This window comes from Hippopotamus amphibius, chromosome 1 (assembly GCF_030028045.1).
Source record: "Hippopotamus amphibius kiboko isolate mHipAmp2 chromosome 1, mHipAmp2.hap2, whole genome shotgun sequence".
NCBI classification, from domain to species: Eukaryota; Metazoa; Chordata; class Mammalia; order Artiodactyla; family Hippopotamidae; genus Hippopotamus; species Hippopotamus amphibius.
The window spans coordinates 70367944-70382237 of record NC_080186.1 but is presented as its reverse complement, the minus strand read 5'-3'; the positions used below and the strand labels follow the sequence as shown (position 1 = coordinate 70382237).

The 14294-nt window shown below is 35.1% G+C and overlaps 1 protein-coding gene and 1 non-coding gene across 2 annotated transcripts in view; both read left to right on the top strand.

Annotated features, from left to right (window-relative positions):
* The window catches only part of TNNI3K (TNNI3 interacting kinase), a 280990-nt gene that overhangs the window by 46895 nt on the left and 219801 nt on the right, over positions 1-14294 (top strand). The gene's annotated exons all lie outside the window — the stretch shown is intronic.
* Positions 2358-2541, top strand: LOC130843161 (small nucleolar RNA SNORA23). The gene has a single exon (XR_009050772.1). It is a non-coding gene; the product is annotated as a small nucleolar RNA SNORA23 (small nucleolar RNA).

The window sequence follows — 14294 nt, the reverse complement described above, 5'->3', positions numbered from 1 at the left end:
TTGAAAAATTAGATTCAAAGATTATTGCTAATCACATCAATCTGAATTAGAAATCCCCTTGTTACCCTTCAGTGTTTTTTTTTGTGAATTTGCCTCTCTATGCCAACCCTTCTGAACAACTGAATTCATTCCAACACCCTAGGTCCTTCACATATTAAAAAAGATAGATAGGACTTCCTAGGTGGCGCAGTGGTTAAGAATCCACCTACCAATGCAGGGGACATGGGTTTGATCCCTGCCCCAGGAAGATATCACATGCCGTGAAGCAACTAAGCCTGTAAGCCACAACTATTGAGCCCATGTGCCGCAACTACTGAAGCCCACATGCCTAGAGCCCATGCTCCACAACAAGAGAATCCACCACAATAAAGAGCCCATGCACCACAATGAAGAGTAGAATCCACTCACCGCAACTAGAGAAAGCCCGTGTGCAGCAAAAAAGACCCAATGCAGCCAATAAATAAATAAATAAATTTATTTAAAAAAAGATAGATGTAAAGACAGATATAATGTTTTCATGTATCATATATATTCATATATACAAATATAAATATATGTATCATATATATTCATATATAAATTATGTTATACAATGTATCAGCTACAGAAATAATTTCTTTGTTAGGTATATAAGAAACAGCTATATATTTTAATGAATTTGCACTTAACTTTCTTTTCCCATACCATACTCCCTACGAGGTATTTGAAGGTGAGTTTCGAGTCAAGGTTTCTACAGCTTGCTCAAGTAACATCCCCAGAGTTTCTGAGCCTCCAAACTTCCTATGTCTCAGGAGGACAAAAAATTATTACTCTTCTTCCCCTCAATTAGGAATAATTGGAAGACCAATATTTTCTACCTGACCTTCAAATCAAACAGTAAATAGATAATAGTTAAGTAGATTGTGAGTACTAACTAACTTTCTCTCAGGGATGCTTCCTCCTGGATAGTATTTAGGAAGTAGAGTTTTTTAAGTATTTTATCTTCTCTGAACATTGTGTGAATTATTCTCCTTGATGACTCCCTTTGATGGATCTCTAAAAAGCCTTTACAAATTTGTTGAGATTAGGTGGGAATAAGAGGCTAGAACCCCCATGACTGGTTCTAAGCTGCTGCCCTCCCTCACAGCATCTCCTTTCTGAGATGCCCCATAAGGGCACTTAGTAGCTCTGCCTCTTATCACATGTCCTCACACAACTGAATATTAGACCAATGTAGCTGTTATAAAGCATGGATTAATTAAGAAAGGCACATAAAGCCTTCTAGAGTTACTCTGAGAAGCAATTCAAGTGTAACGCCTTGAAGCATCTTTGAACTTGCTGCCCTTTTCCTTTTTTCTGTGCGTTGAAGCAGGCTACTAACTCCCTAATCTCTGGGCTGAGCTATCCCATAATTACTACAGATCTTCACTCCTGGACAGAGTCTCCAGAAGTTGAGTAATCATTCTCATAGTTCCTTTCTGAAAAGGTATACATTAACTATCCAGGAAACTTGGAGGAAATTCCAAATTAAATAAGACAAAGGGCAAATATTTTGTCTAGAACTTCAAGAATATTCCTAGTAGTGGTCAATATATTACTTCAGTCTTCTCTACATTCATACTGTCATCTTCCTGGGCTTCTTGTAGTAGTACTTTGACTTATAAGACTGTCCCCCAATCTTTCTACAGTTCACTTCATCCTAAAAACTAAAAATGTACCAGGTTCTCTAAAGTGTGACTTTGATAAGGATCACTCCTCTGACCGAGAACCTTGGTGACTCCAAAATACACCCATTTATATGCCTTGTGCTTTCTATCACACAATAGCCCCTTTACAGTTTGCCTCTCCCAACCATCCTCAAAGTTCAGCTAAAATGCCACTTTCATGAAACTGCTGGATCCCTCTAGCTTGAGGTGTTTCCATGTTCTTAACATGCACAGCACTTTATACATTTCTTATAGCATTTAGTACTACCTGTTTTATAAACATGGTTTTATTTGATTGTTATGTATTTTTCTTGGGCATAGGAACTGCATGTTAAAATCTTTACAACCTTCACAGGTACGGGTTTTGTGCTTTTGTATATAGTATACATTTTTATTAAATGTTTGTTGAATGACTGAATTAATGATTATTCAAGTGTTGTTTTAGAAATTATACAAAATGAGTAAAATTATTTCTCCTCTCAATAAATGCAAAAGAGATTCTCATGATACTTTTCATGAGGAAAGTAGCTTACCACATCACAAGTAATTTTTCTGAATAGCTTCATACAAATTATTCTTACAAGTTCTATAAAGTGAAGTAAGTATGAGCCTATCCAAACAAAACTAGTGACATTTAAATACTTTATCTTTAAAATTTTTTCTCAGTGGCTGCTCATAATGTGTGCATAGTGTTCATCCGTGTGTGATAGCAGTGTCTGTCTGTGTTTTGCATTCAGATCTTGCTATCCACTCAAACATCATGCAGCCAGAGAGTAAGCTGGAATCATAGTACTGGTCTAGTGTTGTGTCTTTGGGCACATCTACCACTGGCCAGCCTCCAAATTCCCACACAGAGAAAAAAAAAATTTTTTTTTTCTCTGTCCATTCAGTATATCTCTTGACATATTTAAAATGTAAAGGAGGAATCTGGACTTAATCTAATGGTGAAGCTTGACCCTAACAAAAGAGAGTAGTAGAGTTTAAATTTAATACTACTCCACAATAAAAGAAGTCCAACAAATCCATAAGAGAGCATTCACTGTTAGATTTGCATGTCTCTCTCTATGACTTGGCTGAACTTTGCTTAATCTCCATTCTAATCAATAATTTTGTCTCCAGTCTAACATGAGAATTGTGCTCTCTGGCATAAAGTCAGTTACTGACTCACAGTCCTGTGCTATTGCCCAGCCTCAACATTGATAGCTTGTGATCCATTTCTGAACTGTCAAGATAAATAAAGATCTTTGGATTATTTATACCTGCTTCCCACCACCACCACTGGTCTAAAACTTAGAGAATTACTATGTGTCTAGTCCCTCTCCAATTTGATTTTATATCTTTTAGTGTAATTGCTTACCAAACTGAATACGCAACTTTTACACTGATGATGCTAAGAAGTGTTGAAATGTGTTGTTCGAATACAGACAGTTAAGTTGGTTTACATGGGGCCATTCCCATGAGCAACTGTGACAACATAAATCCTTGAAAATTCATTCAACAAGTTCTGAATTATAATTTTTTTTGTAAAAGCCTCTGGATTTTTTAGCTTGCTATCTTGTTGTTTCTATTAGATAGTTGCTTCTAACTTTTCTGGGTTTCCCCTGTGAATCTCCTGTGAATCAGGCAAACTTAGAATTTCCAGCTAAGTAAGCACTTTTGAGCATTTCCACATATGAGATAATATACCAAGTATGGGGTTACAGGGATGTATGGGATGCATTCTTTGCTTAAGATATTTTGCCATTCTACATTTCTTTCTTCTTGTAAGAGATCAAGTCTGAGCCCTCAATAGAGCTGCTGGAATTTTTGAAATTGTGTCTAATTTTGGTAACTAAGTCTTTCAGATCTCTCTGAGCTTACATAATATTTGTAATTGAACCAAACCGATTATCAATATGTGAATAATAAATTTACCTTTGAAACACTGCTGTCAAATTATAATGAAAACTTTCTACATTTTCGGCCTTAAAATTTGGCATATGTTATGACCCAGCAAATCCACTTCTAGAAATTTATTTTATGGAAATTATAAGAAATTGAATTGCAGGTTTGCCTATGCAAGATAAGTAAGTAAAACAAGCTAAATGCCAAGCAATAAACATTGACTAAATCAAAACGGTACATGGGCACAGCAGGATACTGTGCAGTCATTAAACATGACATTGTACAAGATTCTACATTGACATGGAAAGAGGTAAGCAAGGACTTTTGAAACATAATGTTATTTAAGCTTACTTATTACACTTAAGTGTTTTTTTTCTTTTTAGTTTATCTTGTTACTAGAGTGGATACATTTTCTTAAGAAAAAACTTTACAATTAATAGCCACACACCTCTCCCCACTCACTGTTGCCCAAAGCTAACTGCTGTTGATATGTTGATGGCTACTCTTCCAGATTTTTTTTATTTTTTCAAATATATATATATATATATATTTTTTTTCAAAATGGAATCATACTAAATGCTTCTAAAGCATCTTTTGCTTATTTAAAAAATCCTTTGGACAGCTTTGCAACTGTGCAATACATTCTTTTATCCTTTTTAAAATTATTTTTATTGAGAAATTATCATGCATAATAATGAGACATATATAAACATATAAGATCTTCCTTATAAGAGGTTCATGTGACCTTCTGGTTTCATCTGATTTCCCTAGAGTAATCACTCTCTCTTTTGACTTATGATAACTATTCTCTTGCTTTCCTTGATATTATGTATACATATGTATACATACATAACATCATGAATTATAGTTTTTATTTTTTTATATTCTTGAACATTGTGTAAATGGAATCACACACATAAAATTTTTGTGACTTAGTTTATTTTGTTCAACATTAAATTTTTCCACAATGTATTTATTCAGTTTACTCTTGGTGATATTTGAATTGCTTTAAATAATTTTCTATTATAGACAAGGTTGTAGGATAATTTTTGTACATGTTTCCTGGAGTATTATAATAAAATCTTCCCTAGGGTATAAAGCTAAGATTAGAATTGCTAGATTATATAGTATGTGAATGTTCATTAAGCAACATATTAAGTGTTGCTATATGGACCAGTATATGGTCAATGTTGTGAATGTTTCACGTGTTCTTTAAGTGAATATGCACTCTGCAGTTGTTTGTTAATTTTTTGTATGTGCCAATTAGGTCAGGTGTTTGTGTCCTTCATACATTTTATATCCTTTTTTTGGGGAGGGGGGGAGGCTTATTCTATCAACTATGTGTTGAAATCTCCCACCATGACTGTGCATCTGTTTCTTTTAATTCTGTAAAGGTTTTACCTCGTATATTTTGATGCTATGTGTTATTAGATATGCAGAAATTTAACATGACTGTAGTTTCCTGGGGAAGTGATCCTTTCATTACAATGAATTGACCTTCTTTATCTTCAGCAATGCTTTATTTTACCCAAGAAGTCTAATTTTTCTCATATCAGTATAACAATACCTGTGTTTCCTGCTTAGAATTTATTGGGCATATCTTTTTTTATCCTTTTAGTTTAAGCCTTTATAAATACTATACTTTAGAGGTGTCTCATAAATAGCATGTAATTGAATTTAATTTTATCCTGCCCAGATATTCATTCTTTTAACTTAAAGATTAAACCATTTGCATTGAGTATAATTACTTATATATTCAGTGTTAAATCTACCAATATATTTTGTATTTCCGTTTGTTCCATCTTGTTTTATGCCAAAAATTAGGTGTCTGTATTCATGATGGTTTGTTCGTGGACTCTCTATTTTGTCCTACTGCTCTGTTTGTTCTATGTCAAGACTACTCTCTCTTCATTGCTGAAGCTTTATAATGAGTTTTGATGCCCAGGAGTGTAAATGTGCTAATCTTGTTCTTAAGAATTTTCTTTGCCATTTGGGCCTTTTACAACCATTATAAATTTAAAAATCAGTTTGTCAATTTCTGTGATGTTACAACTTTGTTGTTTTTCATTTATTTACTTGAATCCCATATTCAAAATATACTCACCCCTCCAGTAGCCGTATTTCATTACTACATCATGTTCAGATTCCAGAATTTCATAAAATAAATTAGGTCCAAGTGGGGATGAAGATCCTTGAGTTCAGTGTCTCTACTGTGATTTATTTCAATCTGAATTCCTGTGAACTAAAGAGACAAGTTATCTGTCTTTCATACGCTCAGCAACAGTGGTGAACTAGGCACAGATTATCACAATAGACATAACTGTTCAAAAAGTAGAAAATGAAGGTACACAACAGATAACCTGATATTAGTGTCACAAAGACCCAAACACCACAATATAGTGGGAGTGCAAATAGCAATGAATGATTGTAGTGAGTTGTGAGGGCCCTTGGTCATTTATACAGTTTTGAAGGTAAGCATTAAAGTAATGAATGGTTGTGTGTGTATGTTGCATTTAAATATAAATGCGCAACTGCAAATTGATAACTACAATTTTTTCATGCTATATATTAGCTAATATCTCATCGCTCAACTTTGGAGTTAATCATCTAAATTCCTAGAGGTATCATAAATCTGGAATGGATCAGCTCCTGGGTATTTGGCTAAATCATCTTCTACTATCCTTTTAAATCCTAAAATCATATCATAATTTTATACTTATCAAGTTTGGGCTATGAAAACTGTTTCTTCTTCCGTATCCTATACAGAACATGCTTCCCTGTACCTTATATGAGAGACGTATGAGAGAATAATACTGAAGATCATCAAAATAGTAGACATCTCATGGTTATTGAAATTCCATAAAATATTTTAGTTGTTTTAATTTAAATTCTAAAGGAATCAGAAAGTGTCCATCTTGGCTTATAAAGGAACATCAGTATCTCTTCCTACAATGCCATAAATAAGACAGCAACTGGCAGATTTATTATTGATCTATGTTTAATTTAAACTTGTTTTTGGAATATAGGAAAAGTAGTGAAAGGAAACTGACAGCTTTGAAGAGATATATGATCTGAAACTCTGTACTACATCACTCATTTTAAATTAAGACTTGATATTATTCTTTCTGAATTATATCAGAGATGGAAAGAGACAGAATGAAGTCCTGTTCTTCAGATGGGGGGTGGAAACAGAAATAAAGAACCTCTTGAATTATTGATTTTGTGAAACATGTCAAATTATTTGCCACCATAAAGTCAGCAGGCTCTAACCTGAGGTGTGCTGACTGGTGATGACCTTATGTGTTTGGATGCTTATGGTTACTGGCTTTTGCACCTTTATGACAGAACATTGAAGTTTATTTTTCACTTAGATACTTTATCAATGTATATGTCTGTAATCCTGTTTATCTTGCTATTTTATCATGCTGCTAGTGTGAGTCCAATTTTTACAAAGTTACATGTCACAAAAGTAGACTTTAGCATTTTTGAAAGAAAAATCTTGATATAATAGATTTCCATACTAACAATATGTCATTGGCTAACCTATTGGGAACTAAAATGTAACACAGATTAAGCCACCTTTCTGTGAAAACAACTTTTATTGAGTGTTTTCAAAATGCCAGTTATTTTTGAAGCACTCTACATTGGTTATCTCTTTGTAGTCTCATAACTTTGTAAGATAGGTGATGTTATTATCCTCATTTTATAGACATGGAAACTGTCACCCTATTTGATATGGGAACTTTTAAGGTTGAGGAAACAGTATAAACAAAGTCACAGAGGCAGGAAACATCATGGTGTATGTGGGGGAATACAAGCAGTTCTGTGTCTGAACTTTGAAGTTTAAGATAAGGGGATTTGGAAAGATGATGCTGGAGAGGCAGGCAGTGGCTCTTTTATGGTGAGATTTGTATGTCACCTTAAGGGATAGGAAGCCAATATTTGTTATATTGTATTAAATTGGATTATTTGCTGATATTGGCATATAAATAAATATTTTGAGTTAAAGAGGTACAGGATGACAAGTAATTTTTTTATTCTTTTTCTTCACCTTCAAAAAGCTTTCCAAACTTTCTAGCTAATTTTATGACTTAGAATTCTACATATTTGTTTTCATTTTGAGTTCACGCTTGTGGCTGTAGAACCATCTACTTCACCTTATTAATTTTATGGGCAGGATTAAATGGAATCCATCATAATTTCCAAGAAACAAAAACCTAAGCAACTCATTAGACATCTAGGGACATGGTATGAAAGGGAAATATTTCTGAAAAGAGTTATTTGGCTAGAGATGCATTAAATCCGGACTGTGGACTACAAGAATTATTTCTGTATGAAAAGCCAACTTTTAAAAGACCTAGAACATTCACAACGTTATATATTTCACAGTGTATTTATATAGCTACATAATATCAGTATCTCAAGTTTCTAAGCGTTTTCTTTAAACACAACTCATACCTGACTACCAGCCAATGTTAGTTACTATTCCTGATAGAAACTCCCTGAGTGGAATTACAGAATTGTCATTTCTGTATTAGAACTGAAGACTGAATCACATAAATAATTTGCCAGAGGGCAAAGTGCAAGTCAGGAGAGTGCCTGGAGAGGAGCATAGAGCACTAAAATCTTAAACCCAGAGCATTGGTGCTCTATGTCCAGTAAAAACCACACTGCTACTATTACACTAGAATTGAGCATGACTATTCATAATTCCTATCCCAGTTTTGAGCAGACATCAGTCATGAGGCAATATACCTATTGGTTAAAAGTGTGGGTGTGCTCTGGAGACAAATTTATGTTTCAAGTGTCAATTTTACTATTTACTACCTGGTTGGCCTTGGGTGGTGGGGTGGGGTGATTGCTTCACCTCTAACCCTAAATTTCTTGCTATCTAACCTAATCACGATAACGGTATTTACTTTGTATGTTGCTGTGAAGAATAAATGTAATGAAAGAGCCTAAAACCATGACTGATAAACTGATATATGCAGGTTCTGTTTCCTTTATTCAAGATAGATATGCTGATAAAGTGTGACTGTGTATTTCAATGGAGAGATATATATAGGAACTCTGTAAAAGATATAACTATAAAATACGTAAACATTCTCTTTGTTTTGTTTTGTTTGTGGTAAGAACATTTTTAGTATGAGATCTGCCCTCTTAGCATTTTGAAGTGTACAATACCATATTGTTAACTATGGGCACTATATTGTACAGCAAATTTCTAGAATGCATTCATCTAGCATAACTGAAACTTCATATCTATTGAACAACTCCCCATTTTCCCCACCCACCAGCCTCTGGCAGCCACTATTGTATTCTCTACTTGTTAAAATTTGACTATTTTAGATACCTCATATAAGAAGAATCACGTAGTATTTGTCCTTCTGTCCTGGCTTATTTCACTTATCATGGCGTACTCAAGGTTCATGCATGTTGTTGCATATGGCAGAATTTATTTTTTAAGGCTGAATAATATTCCATTGCAATATATACCAAATTTTCTTTATCCATTCATCTTTTGATGGACACTTGGGTTATTTCCATATATTGGCTATCTTGAATAGTGCTGCAATGAACATGGGAGAGCTAATATCTTTTTGAGACACTCATTTCAATTCTTTTGGATGTATATCCAGAAGTGGGATTGCTGAGTCAGACAGTGGTTCCATTTTTGACTTTTGAGGACTATCCATGCTTCCGTAGATGCTATACACTTTGTATTCCCACCAGCAGTTACAAGGGTTCCTGTTTTTTGCAACCTCACCAACACTTGTTCTTTTTATTTATTTTTTTTAATAATAGCCATCCTAATAGGTGTAAGGTGACATCTCATTGTGGTTTTGATTTTCATTTCCTGGATAATGATATTAAGCAGTTTTTACATTCATGTTGGCTCTTTGTATGTCTTCTTTGGAGCAATATCTGTTCAAGTCCTTTGTCCAGTTTTAGTAGAATTGTTTGTGTTTTGCTATTGAGTTCCTTGCATATTTTGGAAATTAGTCCCTTATCAGATATATGGTTTCTCAATATTTTCTCCCATTCCTCAGTTTGCATTTTCATTCTGTTGATTGTTTCCTTTGCTATGAAGAATTTTTTTAGCCTGACGTAGTTCTACTTGCCTGTCTGTGCTTTTGTTGCCTGTGATTTTGGTGTCATATTCAGGAAACTCCAGAAAGTGTTGGATGTGTTTATTGCCTTGATTGTGGTGATGATACCGTGAGTGTTTATGTATGTCCAAACTCATCAAATTGTACACATTAAATGTAAGCAATTCTTTGTGTATAAATTATATATCAATAAAACTGCTTAAAAATAAAATACATACATGTTTCTCTCTTGTCTGTGTTAGTAAGGAGTTATATAGAGAACGGTAAGTAACCTAGATAATTCCAGAAAAGGTGAGAACAGAAAAGAGATCAACAGGAACAGTCGTATTAAATGCTCAAGTGGAGAAAGAGTCTAACAGAGGAGAGTTCAAATTCACAGAATAGTCACAAGTCCCCAAGACAGAATTAAAACTGAGTGCAGAGAATTGACCCACTGTGTTCTGGGAGATGAAGTCTTTGAATGAGCCTAGTGTGGCAGAGCTGCTTGCCAAAATCTACGTTCTTCTTCCTGGATGTTCATGACAACTTCAATTCCCAGTCTTTCTGGCAATTTGGTGTGGCCTCTCAACTGAGGACTCAGTGAAAGTGAGGTGCACCATTTCCAGGTGTGGCCTCCAAAAACTCCCTTAGCTGCTCTTCCACACACTTTTCCCCTTTTTGTTGACTAGAATGAAGTCAGCTCTCCAAGGAACCTTGGAAACATTTTGGTGGAAATAGCAGAAACTTCCAAACAACTGTGTGAAAGAGGGCTATAATACCAATTTGTTTACCTAATGATTATTGGTAAATGATCAAAAAATGAATTTCTGTTGGGTTTGAGACATAAATGTGTGGGTCTCTTTATTACAGTAGCTGGTGTTACCATACTATAGTTATTAATTACCATAATATGGAAATGGATATAATGAAAGTTATACAGTATACTGAAGTAAGATATCTGCTGCTCATTTTTGTGGGCCTCCACAAGAGGAGGAGGCATGGAGAGAGGAGTCGAAAGTGGTAAAGGGATGGAAAGATGCTGAGGACTGTATCTCTGGATTATGTCTAAGTCAGATGGTCAGCTTCGACATTGATTCTCAGGCAGGGTGCAAACAGTTAGATGTTCTCTGAGGGCCAGATTAAAGTGAAAGCACTGTGGAAGCCTGTTGCAGGGCTCACAGGAAGCAGACTCACACAGACATTAAGTTCAGGATGTTTACTGGAGCCTACTTTCAGGATCAGCACCTATAGGGAAGGTGAGAAAGCAGGACTGAGCTGGGGAGAAACTGGAGTGTGATCCATTCTCAACAAAAGCTCAGTCAATCCCATAGAGAGCTCTGAAGTTGGGATGACCTTTAAGAGTTTTTCAAGTTGGAGTGAGGAGGCTGGGCTTTTATACTGGCAAAAGAACCAGTCATTAGATTCTGGTTACAAGACAGCTCTCTTTAGCCAAGGGAAATCTCCAGAGAAGAGTTATTGGCCCAAGTGTTCCCAGCAGCTTAGGCAATACATTGTTCAGACATTACAAAGCCTCTTATTTCAGGTGATCAGGACCCAGATTTAATTGATTAATTGAAAAAACATTGATAAAAGAGAAAACTGATATTAAAGTACATACTAGATTTAGTTGACTATTTTGTTTTAACATACAAATACACATTTATTCATCATTCTGTTGATATGAGGCCAAGGCCTTTAATTGCAAGTCACTAGGTTGGTATTCAGAATCCTCCTTCCTGCTTAAACAACCCTTGTAATGGATCAGCTACAATTTATCGTTTTAGTTTCTTTTGAATGAAGTAAGATTTAAAGATACATGCAAAGTAATCTGAGTATAAAATTTTGATAATTTTTATCACTACTTTTATCTGGTTATATTTCATTAGTGTTCTTTAATACTCATGTAAGTTATACACATAAAATAACAAGAAAACTAGCATTATCAAATTTGAGATGAAATATGACTGATTTTTGGAAAGCAAATGGTTCAAATCAGAGGAAGTGAAGTTCTAGAAACATACCTACCACTGCATATGTTGGAGCAATATATCACCAGTCTCTGTTTTACTATATAAACAGCACTTTTGGACAGGCCACGTGAGCTCCCACTGCAGTTCTTGTTGCTATGCTGATTTTTTTCCAACTTTATTGAGGCACAATTGACAAATAAAAATTGCATATGTATACATATATATATATTTTAAAGATTATGTATGTATGTATGTATGTATGTATGTATTTTTGGCTGCATTGGGTCTTCTTTGCTGTGCCCGGGCTTTCTCTCTAGTTGTGGCAAGTTGGGCCTACTCTTCATTGCACTGCGCGGGCTTCTCATTGTGGTGGCCTCTCTTGTCACGGGGCACAGACTCTAGGCATGCAGGATCAGTAGTTGTGGTGCACGGGCTTAGTTGCTCTGCAGCATGTGGTATCTTCCCGGACCAGGGCTCGAACCCGTGCCCCCTGCGTTGGCAGGTGGATTCTTAACCACTGCGCCACCAGAGAAGTCCCCCAAATTATTTAAGTTGTGCAACATGATGTTTTGATATACATATACATTGTGAAATAATTACCACAACCAAGCTAATTAACATAACCATCACATCACATAGTTACAATTGTGTGCGTGTGTGTGTGTGTGTGTGTGTGTGTGTGTGTGTGTCTGTATGATGAGAACACTTGGGATCTACTTTCTTAGCAATTTTAAGTGTACCGTGCATTATTAACTATATTCATCAAGCTGTACATTAGGTCTCTAGAACTTCTTCATCATATAAGAGTTTTTAGCCTCTGACCAACATCTCTTTATTTCCTCCACCACTTAGTCCCTTGTAACCACCACTCTACTCTGTGAGTCTGATTTTTTTTTTTTTTTTTGAGTCCGCATGAAGTGAGATCATGAAGTATTTGTCTTTTTGTGTCTGGTTTAGCATAGAGTCCTGTAGGTTCATGTATGTTGTTGCAAAGGGCTGGATTTCCTTTTTTTTAAGGCTAGATAATATTTCATCATATATACTTATATTTTCTTCATCCATTCATCTGTTGATGGGCACTTAGGTTGTTTCCATATCTTGGCTACCGTAAATAATGTTGCAGTGAACATGGATGTGCAGATACCAGTTTGAGATAGTGATTTTATTTCTGTTGGATATATACCCAGAAGTGGGATTGCTGGATCATATGATAGGTACATTTTTAATTTTTTGAGGAACCTCCAAACTGTTTTCCATAATTGTTGTTTCAATTTACATTCCCATCAACAGTGTACAAGGGTTTCATTTTCTCTACGTATTTGCCAACACATCTTTTCACTTTTGATAATAGCCATACTAACAGGTGGGAGGTAATATCTCATTGTGGTTTTGATTTGCATTTCTCTGATGATTATTGATGTTAAGCATCTTTCATATACCTATTTGCCATTTGTGTTTTCTTTCTAAAAATTTCTATTCAGATTTTTTGCCCGTTTTTAAATTGACTTATTTGGTTGTTTTTTGTTGTTGTTGTTGTTGCTGTTATTTCCTTTGCTATTGAGCTGTATGGCTTCCTTATATATTTTGGATATTAGCCCCGACCCAGACATATGCTTTGCAAACTTATCTCCCATTCCTTGAGTTCCCCCTTCATGTTGTTAATTGTTTCTTTTGCTATGTAGAAACTGTTAAGTGTGATATAGTCCCATTTGTTTATTTTTGCTTTTGTTCTTTGTGCTTTTGGTGTCAAATCCAAAAAATCATTGCCAAGACTTAAGTCAAGGAGCTTTCCCTTATTTTTTTTTCCTAGGAGTTTTATGGTTTCAGGTTTTATGTTTAAGTCTTTAATCCATTTTGAGTTGATTTTTGTGCATAGTGTAAAATAAGTACCCATTTTGTTTTTTGCATGTGGATATCTAGTTTTCCCACTATCATTTATTGAAAAGGCTATCCTTTCTCCATTGTGTATTCTTGGCGCCACTGCCAAAGATTAGTTGAACATATATGCATGGGTTTATTTCTGAGCTCTCTATTCTGTTCCATTAGTCTAAGTGTCTGTTTTTAAACTGGTACCATACTGTTTTGATTTTTATCACTTTGTAATTTAATAATTTTAATTTAGTGAGTGTGATGACTTCAGGTTTGTTCTTACTCAAGATTGCCTTAGCTTTTGGGCTCTTGTGGTTTCCATATAAATTGTTTCTTCTATTTTTGTGAAAAATACCATTGGAATTTTGATAGGGATTGCATTGAACTTGTATACTGCTTTGAAAATTATGGACATTTTAACAATTTTAATACTTCTAATGCATGAACATGGGATATCTTCCCATTTACTTGTCCCTTCAGATATTTGTACAACTGATTTTTGTATTTTGATTTTGTTCTTTTTGTGTCTTGCATTTTTATTGAGTTTACTTACTGATTTTAACAATTTTTTTGGTGGAGTCTTTAAGGGTTTCTATATATATGTGTTCTCTGTAGAGCAGGCTACTTGGCCCACACCAGTGAACACTGTGGAGTCCTCCACTGTGAAAGCTGTGGGGAGTCTGTGACTGACATCTGCTATAGAGGCTATTGAGGTCTTTAGAGGAAAGGCTTCTGGAATCCTCTGTGGTGCAGGTCACTGAGGACCATAGTGGTACCTGCTGTGTGGCTGATACTGA